This window comes from Sciurus carolinensis, chromosome 7, assembly GCF_902686445.1.
Source record: "Sciurus carolinensis chromosome 7, mSciCar1.2, whole genome shotgun sequence".
NCBI classification, from domain to species: Eukaryota; Metazoa; Chordata; class Mammalia; order Rodentia; family Sciuridae; genus Sciurus; species Sciurus carolinensis.
The window spans coordinates 24,661,479-24,677,164 of NC_062219.1; the positions used below are offsets into that span (position 1 = coordinate 24,661,479).

General features: G+C 34.4%; 1 long non-coding RNA gene across 2 annotated transcripts in view; it reads right to left on the reverse strand.

Annotated features, from left to right (window-relative positions):
- Positions 1-15,686, reverse strand: part of LOC124989742 (uncharacterized) — a 55,427-nt gene that overhangs the window by 19,318 nt on the left and 20,423 nt on the right. For both annotated transcript variants that reach the window (XR_007109610.1, XR_007109609.1), the window contains one exon: positions 14,881-14,982. This is a non-coding gene — a long non-coding RNA (uncharacterized LOC124989742). The remainder of the gene's footprint in view (positions 1-14,880; positions 14,983-15,686) is intronic.

Genomic DNA, 15,686 nt, shown 5'->3' on the forward strand with positions numbered 1-15,686 from the left:
TCACCATCTCTCCAAATTTCTACATTCTATACAAAGACGATAGTACATTTTATGTCATTTGATAATTACCCCAGATATTAAATTGTATAGGAAACTTCAGAAAATAATTTTGACCTCATCTCAAGGATCAACATGATTTTTAAAATGCTCTTCATGCTAAAGTTTTGCGTAGTCTAAATTAAAATCTTCTAATTTTAGTATATCATTTATTCCTTATGAAATGAATGATTAAAATGACAAAATATGATTTTGAATAATTTGCTTTTTATTTAAATGCTGCCATGCCAAAATATGATTATGATAGAAAATTAAATAAGGTTACTCAATAAATACAAAAAAAACTGAAAAGCTTCTGTGTGTTTAAAATCTTATTTAATTTTTTTAAAATACAGTGCAGGTTTTTGCATTTTACAAACCAGACTAGAATTTAGGCATAAAATTGTACTAGACATATCAGAATTATAAAGAAAATCTGGTTAATAAGAATTCATATGCTGAGAATTTATGTTCAGGGCAAGAACATTTTCTTTTATTCCCAGGTGATAGCTCCCTTGTCATATAGATCTTAACATAAATCCATCTCTTACAGTCTGGAATTCAATTTAATTGACTGAGTGACAAATTGGTTTAGTCTGAAGTTATTAAGTAGTATTTAATAAGTCCCATTGTGTAGATGACACATATGCTAAACATTCCAAATGTGTTTTCTGTATAAGCATTTCTTACCACTTTAGTTCCTTTGAAACTCTTTATAAGAATTCCTGTACAATTTTTTTAAGGTAATATTAGGTAAAAGTGTTAGGCAAGGAAAAGAAAGAGTATAAAACCACTCTAAAAGGCTCATTTATACTCAAGACGAGCTAGCAAGATATTTGCACACTAATTATCTGCAGTATAACAAAATCTATGGTCCCCCAAATATCTCAATAAAAACATCTAGAAATCATGAGTGCAATTCAATAAATAACCTTTTGAATGCATGGGAAAATCCCTCGGGGTCTAAATCAAAGAGGAAGCACAAAATAAAAATGAGAATCGGACTTTCTTGCCAATACTGAAATCAAAAGATTTGACTATCAATAGGTCTATAGAAAGAGACCACCAACCAGGCAAACTATAGAGCTGCAACTGAGGATCCTGCATAAAATAGTCACAAAATGCTACTCCCTTAATTCTGTGGTGGAATAGGGAAAGAAGGAAGTCAAAGTAAGAGAACATGGCATTATCAGCAATGTCTGAATTCAGAGCAGGGTAAAAATAGTCATATCCTACATTTTTCACCAAAATCTGGAATTTGAATTTACATGAGTTCCTAGGAAATTCTAAACCAATTAATAAATACTTAAAAATCCACATCAAGACAAATCTTAATAACATTTCAAAAATCACAAGGTCAAAATCAATACTTGAACATAATCAGAAAATCACCACCCTGAGCAGTTTTTTTTTTTTGACATACAACATACACAAGAACAACACTATATATAAAATTTTACACTGAAAGTGATGACACATAAGTATCTGTCAACATAAAATTTTTGCATGCGTGTATAAAAGAATTTTAAAATATAGACGAAACAAAAATGTTTTTAGGCAAGCAAATAAAAATAGAGATTCATTGCTAAAAGACATCATGATTAAACTACCAAAGAATATTCTTTGAATGGAGGATATTAAATTCAAAAAGAAAGAAGAAAAATTAAGATGCAATAGCATCAGATAACTAAAAACAAAACTGGCAAACTGAGGTTAAAACTAAGCAAAGATTGACCCAGTAAAATCAAAATCAAAATCACCAGTTTTATAGATAAAAATAAGGTAGAACTAAAATATTGGCTTATACAATCATGGAAGTTCAATAAGAGTAAATGGAAGTTAAAGATTTTTAATGATCTAACATTGTTCAACAGAAAAATGGAAATATGTTAACTGTAAACTTTACTGAAATAATAAAGACTTTGTATTGACAATCAAAAGTAAATAATCAAATATGAAGTATGATGTCCAAAGCAGTAGAGAGAGAATGAACAGTCACAAAAGTGAAGAAATGTAATGAGGTAAAAAAGAAAACATTAGGAAAAAGTGCAGAGCAAATAGTAAGGATGAAACAAGGCATTAATATAAATCCAAATATATCAAGAGTTGTAGGAATTACCAATGATCTTTTAAACGAAAGAAAAAATTTAGACAGAATTCTAAAATTCTAATTATATGCTGTTTACTCAAAAATTGCATAAAGCATATGGGCACAAACATTTTAAGGTATAGAGGAAGAAAATATCCTATGAGATTTTGTAGATGATTTTCATTAAAAATATAAGAAAAAAGTCTGTTCATTTCCTTAGCCCATTTGTTGATTGGATTATTTGTATTCTTGGTGTAGTGTTTTTTGAGTTCTTTATATATTCTGAAAATTAGTGCTCAATCTGAAGTATGAGTGCCAAAGATTTTCTCCCACTCTGTAGGCTCTCTCTTCACATAACTGATAGTTTCCTTTGCTGAGAGAAAGCTTTTTAGTTTGAATCTATCCCAGTTATTGATTTTTGCTTTTATTTCTTGTGCTATGGGAGTCCTGTTAAGGAAGTCTGATCTTAAGCTGACATGTTAAAGGTTTGGACCTATTTTTTCTTCTATAAGATGAAGGGTCTCTGGTCTGATTCTGAGGTCCTTGATCCATTTTGAGTTGAGTTTTGTGCAGGATGAGAGATAGGGGTTTAGTTTCATTCTGTTGCATATGGATTTCCAGTTTTCCCAGCACCATTTGTTGAAGAGGCTATCTTTTCTCCATTGCATATTTTTGGTACCTTTGTCTAGTATGAGAAAATTGTACTTATTTGGGTTTGTGTCCGTGTCCTCTATTCTGTACCATTGATCTACCTGTCTATTTTGGTAACAATACCATGCCATTTTTGTTACTATCGCTTTGTAGTAGAGTTGAAGATCTGGTATTGTGATACCCCTGCTTCACTCTTCCTGGTAAGGATTGCTTTAGCTATTCTGGGTTTCTTATTCTTCCAGATGAATTTCATGATTGCTTGCTCTATTTCTGTAAGGTACGTCATTGGGATTTTCATTGGAATTGCATTGAATCTGTATAGCACTTTTGGTAGTATGACCATTTTGACAATATTAATTCTGCCTATCTAAGAACATGGGAGAACTTTCCATCTTCTAAGGTTTTCTTTAATTTTTTTCTTTAGTGTTTTGCAGTTCTCATTGTAAAGGTCTTTCACCTCAATAAATATATGAAAAAATGTTCAACATCTCTAGTAATAAGAGAAATGCAAATCAAACTACCCTAAGATTCCATCTCACCCCAATTAGAATGGTGATTATCAAGAACAAAAGCAACAATAGTTGTTGGTGAGGATGTGGGGGAAAAGGTACACTCATACATTGCTGGTGGGGTTGCAAATTAGTGCAGCCACTCTGGAAAGCAGTGTGGAGATTCCTCAGAAAGCTTGGAATGGAACCACCATTTGACCCAGCTATCCCACTCCTTGGCCTATACCCAAAGGACTTAAAATCAGCATACTACAGAGATATAGTCACATCAATGTTCATAGCTGCTCAATTCACAGTAGCCAGATTGTGGAACCAACCTTGATGTCCTTCAATTGATGAATGGATAGAGAAACTGTGGTATATATATATACAATGGAATATTACTCAGCCACAAAGAATGATAAAATTATGGCATTTGCAGGCAAATGGATGCAATTGGAGAATATCATGCTAAGTGAGATAAGCCAATCTCAAAAAACCAAAGGAGGAATGATCTCACTGATAAGCACATGGTGACACATAATGGGGGGTGGGAGGGGGGCAAGAATGGAGGAAGCAAGGAACTGTATAGAGGGAAAAGAGGGGTGGGGGGTGGGGGGGAAGGAAAAAAATAACAGAATGAATCAAACAACATTACCCTATGTAAATTTATGATTACACAAATGGTATGCCTTTACTCCATGTACAAACAGAGAAACAACATATATCCCATTTGTTTACAATAAAAAAAGAAACTTAAAGCAAAAAATATATATATAAGAAAAAAATGGAGCCAATTTTAAATAATTCTGAAATAGGAAGTAGGAAAATGGAAACTTGAAGGTTTATTTTGCTCATTAACATTGGATGCAATGCAGAAATTTTAAACAAAATATAGCAAAGCAAATTCAGCAAAGTGTAAACAACAGTTGTTTTAGCCAGTTTTTTTGCTGCTCTGACTGAAAGATCTGACCAGAACAATTTTAGGAGGAAAAGTATTTGAGGGCTCACAATTTCAGAGATCTTAGTCCATAGAAGGCCAACTCCATTCTTTGGGGCTTGAAGTGCAGCTGAATATCATGATGTGTGTGGAAGAGGGAAGAAGTTCACATGAGATCAGGATTAGAGAGAGAGAGAGAGACAGAAAGAGAGAGAGAGAGAGAGAGAGAGAGAGAGAGAGAGAGAGAGAGAGAGAGAGACTCCGCTCTCCAAATACAAAATATATACACCATAACCATGTCCCCTATGAACCATTCCTTCCAGCCACACCCTACCTGCATCCAGTTACCACTCAAGTAATCCCATCAGAGATCAATTCACTGATTAGGTTAAGACTCTTAAAAACCAATCATTTTTCCTGTGAATATTCTTCCATTGTCTCACACATGAGCTTTTGGGGGACACCTCACATCCAAACCATAACAAGCATAAAAAGGAAGGATTTCTACACTTAGAAATATGGACTGATATACAGATGAATTTATAAGATTGATCAATTAAGGAACAGATACACAGTTCTCTCAATAGATTCAAAAAAATATTTAATGAAATTCAAAACCAAAATAACTTTAAAAAACAGAAAACTTAACAGGCTAATAATAGATTTAAAATTCCTACCTTGGTTAAGGAAATGAGCAAGAACTTATTTTGAGCATTTTGATAAAATTGAAATGTCAAAAAAATTGTCTTAGCTTTTCATCACTGTGATCAAAATACCTGACAGTAATACTACAAAGAAAAAAAATTTTATTTTGTGGTCATGGTTCAGTTCAAGGTTGGTCAGTTTCATTGCTATGAACCCAGGATGAGGCAGAAGTACAGTGGTTGAGAAAAGTTGTTCACCTCAAAGTGGTCAGGAGGGAGTTAGAGAGAGACAGACAGAAAGAGGGAAGATACACTGGAACAATATATAATCATCAAGGGCACAACCTCTGTGACCCACATCTTCTCAGCATGTTCCACCTGCCTAGAGTGACACCCCCTGTTAAACCTTTCAAATTATTAACCCATCAAATGGATTAATCCAATGAATAATTAACAGTTATCATAATCTAATTATTTTGCCTCTGATTTTTCTGGCATCAACACAGTAACATTAGGAGAGCATCTCATATCCAAAACATTCCTACCATAGTTCCAAAAAGCTCTTATCCATCTTACAATCAAAATTCATTTAAACCATCTCCAATAGTCTCCATATTTTTAGTTTCATCATTGCCCAAAAGTCCAAGTATGAAGTTGCTGAGACTCAAACTCTTGACCAGGAGATATAGTAAAAATCAAAAGCAAATTATATTTATTCAATGTAGAATGGCATAGAGTAAATATTCTCATTCTAAAAGGGAGAATTAGGGGCTAAAAAGAAGAAATGGGACCAAAACAAGACTCAGCAAGGCAAACAAGTTCATTAGCTACGTATCCAGCATCTAGGGCACCAGATGATAAGATGTGATCTCCAAAGGGCTTGGATAGTCTTATACATTTGGCCTTGCCAGTTTTAGAACTCTGGCATCTCTTGTAGCCTGACTTTTTCCACAGTCATCAGCTTTTCTCAGCAGATAATCCATGTAACTAACATGTCTTAGTTCCTGAGGTCTCCATTCAAGCATTGAGATCACCTTCAGAACTTCAGGTATTGCCCTCTCAGAAATACTCTAGAGGGATTCTAAATCTGCTACATCTAGTACTTTTTGCCTGGCCTTTCAGGTCTTTCTTTGAATTGTATTGGAAGTCTCCATGACCCCTTAATTCTAGCATTCTGCATTCCTAAAGAACCAGCACCATATGAACAATATCAAGGACTGCTTCCATCTTTCACAGTAGTTAAAGTCCACTGGGATCCTGGATGCCATGACTTCTGAATGTGTGACTGGCATGGGTGAAACAAATTACTAAGGCTCTCTGTGTGTTGAGGATGCCCCCACAGTGTCTTCTCAAAGTCATTTTTACTTATCCTTGAGTCTGCAATGTGTACAGTCTTGTCAACTTCTGAGATGCCCTCAAAGAAACTCTCTTATTGTGTCTGTGCAAAGTACTTAGCATCTCTTTTGATTATAATCTCTTTATCGATCACACCTTCCTTGATTTGAGTATTGCATGCACTTGCTAAACTGAAAATTTTTAAAATACTTCTTTTTCTGTTGTCTGCTTCCTATTTTCACAATAAACCAGATTAAAACCTACCATAACCATCTACCCCCAAATGCCATGCTGCCTTGAAACTTCCTCTTTGAGATTAATGAGTTCATAATCTTTAAATTTAACCACACAAAGTATCAGAAAATGTGCAAAATTAAAAAAAGAAATTCTTTGCTAGACCATAGCACATGTGGCTGCTAGTTTAATTCTCAATGGAATACTCATGCCCTTTTGAAACCCTGTGAGCATAGTTTCACTTAATACATTTCATTCAGCATCCTGTCTTCTGCACTTAACACCAAAATTATCCAGTTATCTCTGCTTCCAATATTCTAAGCTTTCTCCATTCTACATATTCAAACTTTTCCAAACTTCACCCTAAATACCAGTTGCAAAGGCCTCTGAATGACATGATCAGGTTAGTCAAGCAACAATCCACTCCTTGTACCAATTTCTGTATTAGTCAGCTCTTTGTCACTGTGAAGAAAACGCCTGACAACAGTTTAGAGGAAGAAAAGTTTACTTTGGACTTAAGTTTTCACAGATTCAGTCCATAGTTGACCAACTATTGCTCTGGATCCAAGTAAGGCAGAACACCATGGCAGAAGGATGGCAGCAGAGGAAAGCTGCTCACTTCTTGCAGGCCTCAAATGGATTAACCCACTGATTAATTCAAACCTCTCAAAATCTAATAATTTCAACTTTGATTGTTTTTGCATGAACACAAGATATTTAGGGGGACCCCTCATATACAAACCATAACAAACATTTCCTTAAAAAACAAGATTCAGACAAACATAACTAATCCCAAGTGATCTATTCATTCTTATACTAGATATTCTGGTACCCTGTACAATAGGATAAATACACCACCAGTAGATTTTGTATCTTTATTTTACACACTACATCTTTCTTCATAGTTAACCAGAGATCACATATAGTTGCCAGAATCAGTGAAGGAACTAAGCAATATTTCTGTGTTAGATCACAATACTAATGTTAATTTAATTTTTCATAACTCAGCAATGAACAGATGATATATTTTATAACTTTAACATATAATAATAATTATGTATACAAGGTATCCAGAAATTCTTTATGTGAAGTATATGATGGGATTCCTTTATAATGACAATTAAAAAACTTTTGTTGAAGACTTCAGAGAAGACTGAAAAAAAGCAAAGATACACCATGTTTATGGATAAAAGAAGTCACATATTGAAGTCATTAGTATTTATCAAATTGATCACAATGTAGGAATGTGGCCAATCATGAATTTGGTGAATTTTCTAAAAGTTTTATGGGAAAGTTACAGATTTTGAATTGTCAGGAATGATTTGAAGGAAAGAAGATATGCAACATAATTACTATTAGATATCAAGATGCTAAAAATTTATGTAACCAAGACATTATGTAGTTGACTGGAGGATAGATGAAGAAGCCAGATCCTATATGAAACTATGACATGAATAAGGAGTGAGACCTAAAACAATTGACTCCATGTGAAAACCTAAAATTTAATTAAATTGGTGATTTACACATAAACACCAAAGGGTAAGTATAGGAGAAGTTTCTTAAGTCAATGAGTAGAGAAAGTTTTATTAAGAAAACAAAAATTGATTGATTGATTACATTGAAACTTAAAATGTTTATGCAAAAAAAGAAGGAAATACAACAGGAGTTTCAATGTGGGATCAGCTATTTCCGATGTAGCTAACTGTAACAAGTAGTATAGATTATATCAGAAATATTTAAAATCATTAAGAAACTATCAATCTTTTAAATAAGAATTATATTGAGACAATTCCAAATAAAACCTGAATGATCACAAAAAAATAAAATTTCACTAATAATCAAACAGTTCAAACAATAACAGTGAGGTATATTTCATGTCTCTGAAATAAACAGACTAGTTTTACTGAAAATTCATTTTTAAAATTTTTAAAAATTTTTAACTTGTTTTTATAGTTATTCATGGCAGTAGAATATATTTTCACATGCCATATATATATGGAATATAACTTACCATTTTTGTGGTTGTACATGATATGAAGTTACAGTGGTCGGGTATTCACATATGAATATAGGAAAGTTATGTCAGATTCATTCTACTATCTTTCTAATCCCCATCCCTGTTCCTTTCCCTACACTCCCTTCTGTTCAATCCTATGAACCTCCACTCTTCTACCTACCACCCTGCTTATTGTGAGTCAGCATCCACATATCAGAAACAGCATTCAGTCTTTGGTTTCTGGAGATTGACTTAAATCACTTAGCATGATAGTCTAGTTCAATCCATTTATCAGCAAATGCCAAAATTTCATTCTTCTTTATGAATTATTAATATTCCATTGTGGACCACATTTTCTTTATCCATTCATGTGTTGAAGGGCACCTAGGTTGGTTCTATAGCTTAGCTATTGGGAATTGAACTGCTATGGACATTGATGTGGCCACATCACTACAGTATGCTTATTTAAGTCTTTTGGGCATATACCAAGGACCAGAATAAATGGGTCAAATGGTGGTTCCATTCCAAGTTTTCTGAGGAACTTCCATACTGCTTTCCAGAGTGGTTGCACCAGTTTATAGTCCCACCAGCAATGTATGAGTGTACCTTTTCTCCCACATCTTCACCAACATTTATTGTTACTTGTATTCTTAATAATTGCCATTTTGACTGGAGTGAAGTTGAATGTCAATGTAGTCTTAATTCACGTCTCTAATTGCTAGAGATGTTGATAATTTTTTCAAATATTTGTTAACTAATCATATTTCTTCTTCTTTGAAATGTCCACTTCCTTTGCATATTTATTGATTGGATTTTTTTGGTATTAACTTTTTTGAGTTCCTTCCTTTTTGAGTATATACTGAAGATTATGCTCTGAGGTACAGGTGGAAAGATTTTCTCTCATTCTGTAGGCTCTTTCTTCACATTCTTTTATATATATATATATATATATATATATATATATATATATATATATTTAGATGTTGACAAACCTTTATTTTAGTTATTTCTTTATATGTGGTGCTGAGATTTAAACCCAGTGCCTCACACATGCTAGGCAGATGCTCTACCACTGAGCCACCACCCCAGCCCTTTCTTCACATTCTTGATGGTTTCCTTTGCTATGAGAAGCTTTTTAGTTTGATTCCAGCCCGCTTATTTATTCTTGATTTTACTTCTTGGGTTTTAGGGGTGTTGTTGAGGAATTCAGTTCCTAAGGGGACATTATGGAGATTTGCTTTTAGTAAGCACAGAGTCTCTGATATAATGCCTAGGTTCTTGATCCACTTTGAGTTTTGTGCAGAGTGGGAGATAGGGGTTTAATTTCACTTTGCTACAAAAGGATTTCCAGTTTTCTCAGCACCATTTGTTAAAGAGAGTATCTTTTCTCCAATGTGTGTTTATGGTGCCTCTGTTAGTATGAGATAACTGTATGCATATGGGTTTGTCTCTGTGTCTTCTATTCTGTACCATCAGTCATCTTGTCTGTTTGAATGTCAATACCATGTCATTTCTGTTACTATAGCTTTGTAGTATAATTTAAATGTCTGGTATTGTGATGCTTCTTGAGCACTTTTCTCAGCACTTTTTGCTTTGACTATTCTGGGTCTCTTATTTTTCCAAATGAATTTCATGACTGCTTTTTATATTTTATGAAACTTAATAGAAATTACATTAAATCTGAATAGTGCTTTTGATAGTATGGACATTTTGACAATACTAATTCTGCCTATACGAAAATATGGGAGATCTTTACAACTTCTAAAGTCTTCTTCAATTTCTTTCTTTAAAGTTCTGTAGTTTTCATTGTAGAGGTGTTTCACCACTTTTGTTAGGTTAATTCCCAAATACTTTATTTTATTTTATGGAGGCTATTGTGAATGGGATAGTTTTCCTAATTTCTCTTTCAGTTAATTCATCACTGATATATAGGAACATGCTTTATTTATGGGTGTTAATTTTGTATCCTGCTACATTGCTTAATTCATTTTTGAGTTCTGGAAGTTTTCTGGTGGAGGTTTTTGGGTCTTCTAAATATAAAATCATGTCATCAGCAAATAGTGATAGTTTGAGTTCTTCTTTTCTATATGTGTTCCTTTAATTTCCTTCTTCTGTGTAATTGCTCTGGCTAGAATTTCACTGACTATGTTGAATGGAAGAGGTGAAAGAGGGCATCTCTGTCTTGTTCCAGTTTTTAGATGGAATGCTTTAAGTTTTTCTCCATTTAGCATGATGTTGGTCTTGGGCTTAGTGTATATAGCTTTTACAATGTTTAGGTATGTTCCAACTAACCTTATTTTTTTTTAATTTTTTTAATTTTTTTTTTAGTGTTTGAACATGAAGGGGTACTGAATTTTGTCAAATACTTTTTCTGCATCTATTGACATAATCATGTGATTCTTAATTTCTGTATGTTGAGCTAACCTTTCATCCCTGGATGAACCCCACTTGATCATGTTACATTAACTTTTTAATATGTATTTGTATGGAATTTGCTCAGATTTTACTAAGACTTTTTGCATCTACGTTCATCAGGGATATTGGTCTGATGTTTTCTTACCTGGATGTGTCTTTGTCTGTTTTTGTGTCTAGCTTCATAGAATAAGCTTGAAAGGTTTCCCTCCTTTTCTACTTCATGAAATAATTTGAGGAGGATTGTTGTTAGTTCTTCTTTGACAGTCTGGTAGAAATAAGCTGAGAATCTGTCTGGTCCTGGGTTTTTCTTTCTTGGTAGGCTTTTGATGGAATCTTTAATTTCATTGCTTGAAACTGATCCTTTTAAATTTTCCACATCCACCCGATTGAGTTAGGGCAGATCATATGTCCCTAAATATTTGTTGAATTCTTTTAATTTTTGTTCATCATGGAAGGTTTTTATTTCATTATCTGTTCTATAGCTTAATTTTACTTGATATAGTATTCTTGGCTGGTATCTAGTTTTTTTTCAAAGCTTGGTATATATTATTTTAAGACCTCCTAGCTTTGAGTGTCTGGTGTGAGAAATCAGCTGAAATCTGGATTGGTTTCCCTCTAAATGTCCCCTGTTGTTTTTCTCTGGTAGTCTTTAAAAATTCTACCCTTTTTCTATGTTAGGCAATTTCATATAAATGTGAGTGGTCTGGGTCTGGTGTAATTTGAGGTCATGTGATCCTGCTAGATTTGATTTTCAGGTCATTCTTTAAGTTTGGGAAATTTTCTGATACTGTTTCATTGAAAAGATTGTGTAGTCCTCTTGTTTGTATCTCTGAGCCTTTATCTATCCCAATAAATCTTAAATTTGCTGTTTTCATGTTATCTCATATTTTTTGGAAATACTGTACATGGCCTCTTAACATCTTTTCTCCATGGTCAACTTTATTTTCAAGATTATATATATTGTCTTCATTGCCTGAAACTGTCTCCCAAGTGATCCAGTCTCTTGATGATATTTTCAATTGAATTTTCAACTTGGTTTACTGATTACTTCATTTTGAGGATCTCTGCTTTTTTTTTTTTTCTTCAGAATCTCTGTCTCTTTATTGATTTTTCACTTCCTGTATTTTCCCTCTCATTTCTCTCCTTATGCCATTCTTTACTTTGCAGATCAGTTTAACTATGTGCATTCTAAACTACTGCTCTGACATTTCTTCCATGGTGGTGTTGATGGATTCTGTTACTGGAGTGTCTTGGTTAGTTTGGGGCAATTTGTTCCCTTGCTTTTTCAAATTGTTTGTGTGTTTACCCATTTAACACTATGAATCTGAGGCAGTAGAGTTTCTATCCCGTGGACTTATATGGTTCCTGAAAGTTTTCATTACCTCACCATTTAGGGTTAGAAACATAACAACACCAACCAATGCAAACAATATAGAGTGCTAATCCACATAGTTATTGCTATGATGTCTAAAATGTTATCAAAAATGGAAATGATATGCTCAGTTACTGCCTACAATAAAAACAGCGAGTTTGAAAAAAAGGTTTACAATTTCAAATGGGGAACAGAAGAGGAGAGAAGATAGAAGTAAAAATTTAAAGGAAGAGTGAAAGTGAGAACAATAGAGATTGGCTGTTAGCAGAAGAAAAGTGAGAAAGAGAATCAAGGGAAACAGATAACTGAAATATATGTCAACCAAAAAGCCTCTTCTCAGGAGAAGAAACAATCGATAATGTGAAGAGAGAGCCTACAGATTGGGAGAAAATCTTTACCATATGAACCCCAGATAAAGCATTAATCTCTAGGATATATAAAGAACTCACAAAACTTAACACCAAAAAAACAAATAACCAATCAATGATTGGGCTAAGGAACTGAACAGATATTTCACAGACGAAGATAAACAATCAACAAATACATGAAAAAATGTTCAACATCTCTAGCAATCAGAGAAATGCAACTCAGAACTACTCAAAGATTTCATCTCACTCCAATCAGAATGGTAATTATCAAGAATACAAGCAACAATAAATGTTGGGAAGGATGTTGGGAAAAAGGTGCACTCCTATATTGCTGGTGGGATGCAAAATGGTGCAACCCTTATGGAAAGCAGCATGCAGATTTCTCAGAAAATTTGGAATGGAACCACCATTTGACCCAGCTACCCCATTCCTCAGTTTCTACCCAAAGGATTTAAAAGCAGCATATTAGAGTGATGCAGTCACCTCAATGTCCATAGCAGTTCAATTCACAATAGCTAAACTATGGAACCAACCTAGGTACCCTTTAACAGATGAATGAATAAATAAAATGTGGCATATATATATATATATATATATATATATATATATATATATATATGTGATGGAATATTACTCAGCTTTAAAGAACAATGAAATTATGACATTTGCAGGCAACTGGATGGAGTCAGCAAGTATCATGCTAAGCAAAGTAAGCTAAACCCCCAAAACCAAACACTGAATGTTTTCTCTGATATGCAGATGTTAATTCACAATAAGGGGAGGGAGGCTATGGAAGTTACTTTATATTAGTTAGAGGGGAGTGAAGAAAGGGGAAGGAGTATGGGAATAGGAAGGACAGTAGCATGAAGCAGACAGTATTATATCATGTATATATACAACTGCATGACCGATGTGATCCTACAATACGTATAATCAGAAAATTGAGAAATTATACTCCATTTATGTATGATTTATCAAAATGTATAAATGCATTCTACTGTTATGTAGAACTAATTAAAACAAGTAAAAAAATTATTATAACAATTAAAAATAAGAAAATAAAATTAAAATAAAAGAATACAATACAAAACTGATAAGTACTAATCAAATATCCTAATCCTCAAAAACCTAATCGATGAAAAATAACTGGCATCAAAAATGCTAGACATGAGAAAATGAAAACAAATATGAATATGTACAAATGTTCATGAACCATTAGGGTCACAATTAAACAGACAAAAGGAAAACACACACACATACACAAACACACACACACACACACACACACACACACACATCTTTCCATTGCTTTAAAAAAATCTCAACTTCCTTCCTCAACTGTTTTAGGTGGGGTCTTCTGAATTGTGATGCTTGCTCCACCCTCAGTGTGGGGTTGTTAGAACGAGAGAGGTAATCCTGTAGGCAGAACTCCCGGAGGCAGAGTTTAGGCTTAGGTATGCTACAGGTTCTTTGGTGAATGCCAATTGGTCTAGAGATTTTAAATCAGCACACCTGCAGTACCCAGCAATTGCTGGTCCATGCTGGAAGACTGCACCCTGGGGATCTACCCTGGGTTCCCCTCTGTGGTGGAGGAGTCAATCCTTAGTTCACTCTGTCTATGGCCCCATATTTCCTTGTCCTGGATTTTGTCTCCAAACTCAGTCTGTCCTGCCCTGACCCTTTGAAATTCTCAGTCAGAGTAGTATCTCCCATCTGGTCTACCAAGCAACTGGATTGAAGGGGGAGAGGGAGAGCCAGGTGGTTTTACGGACCAATAATCCCACATGTAAACCTCTCTCCACATTTGCTTTCCTCCTGGTCTCTTAGGCACACCCTATGCTGTGCTGTGTGGGGTTGCCAGGCCTGTATTTTGGGCCAAACTCAGGTTTGCCAGGGACTCAGCTTCCTCATCTGCTGGCTCCTGCAGCTGCCTGCCCCCATGCCACAGCTGCAAAAGAGTTCCTTCCCCTGTCCTCTGCATGTAGCTAGGAGCAATGGCAGCTTCTTTCCTGTATGAGGATATTGTGCAGTGAGCCTTTCAGTTTAGTCAGGAAGTGTCTTTAATCTCTAAACTCTCCCTCCGCTGACATGCCTCAGGCCTTCTAAAAACGTGGGTTCCTTTAATTGCCTTATCCCTGAACTTTGCTCACAGATGAACTGCTTTGACAGAGACCTCCGGCCACAGCAGTGGTTGTAGTGCTGGGGATTTCTCCCTTATTTTATTATATTTAACCTCATAAGTCCCCATTCTGCTTTGAATGTCCATTTTTAAATTCCAGTATAGTTCCCTCCTGCCTTTTGTGTTCACACACCTTGCTGAGTAGCTGCCTTTCTGCTTTCTTGGTTTCACTCCTTGGACCAGCCAATAAAGTGACCTCCTCCATTCTGCCATCTTGAAAACCCCATAATTCTTTCTAAAACAAGGGAAAATTAATTGCAACAATCACTTGGAAAAATAAATTTAGGAAATAGTGCATCAGAAGATGGTAATACTCCCTTCATTTCAATCATATAGATCCTAGAGCTCATGCATATTGAAATGTATAAAATATTTAAAGCAGCAATATACAGCAAAATATCAGGAGAGATAAAAATGTTCACTGAAGAAGAAAGACTTTTATATCCACAAATACTATACAACAAAGCAATGAATAAGCTGCAGTGACCTGTCTCCACATGGATAATCTCAAAAGCACACATTTGAAAAAAAGTGGAATTATATAGAGAGTATAGCGTGCTTTTCATGAAGATTAAAGTTATACAATCTGACTAAACATTACTGTGTCTTGCTTGTGCAAACAGATAACTGCAGCAAGGCAAAAATATATACATAGAAATTATAAATAGAAAATTCAATGTAGTGGTTACCTTGTGAAGGGGAACTAGGCTGATGGAGGGGCTGACATTGTGGTTTTCAGAAACATTTGTATGTTTCATTTCATTGGTTGGAGGAGATCGTTGCACAGATATTGATTTTTATTCTGTGTGACTTTGGATATATTTAATGTAGTTTATATTTTATTATATGATTAGCTTTAAATTTTCCAATTTTGGTAACAAAAGGAAAATTCTTGCCACTTTCATAAACCCTAAGCTTGTATCATTGAATTTTTTTTTT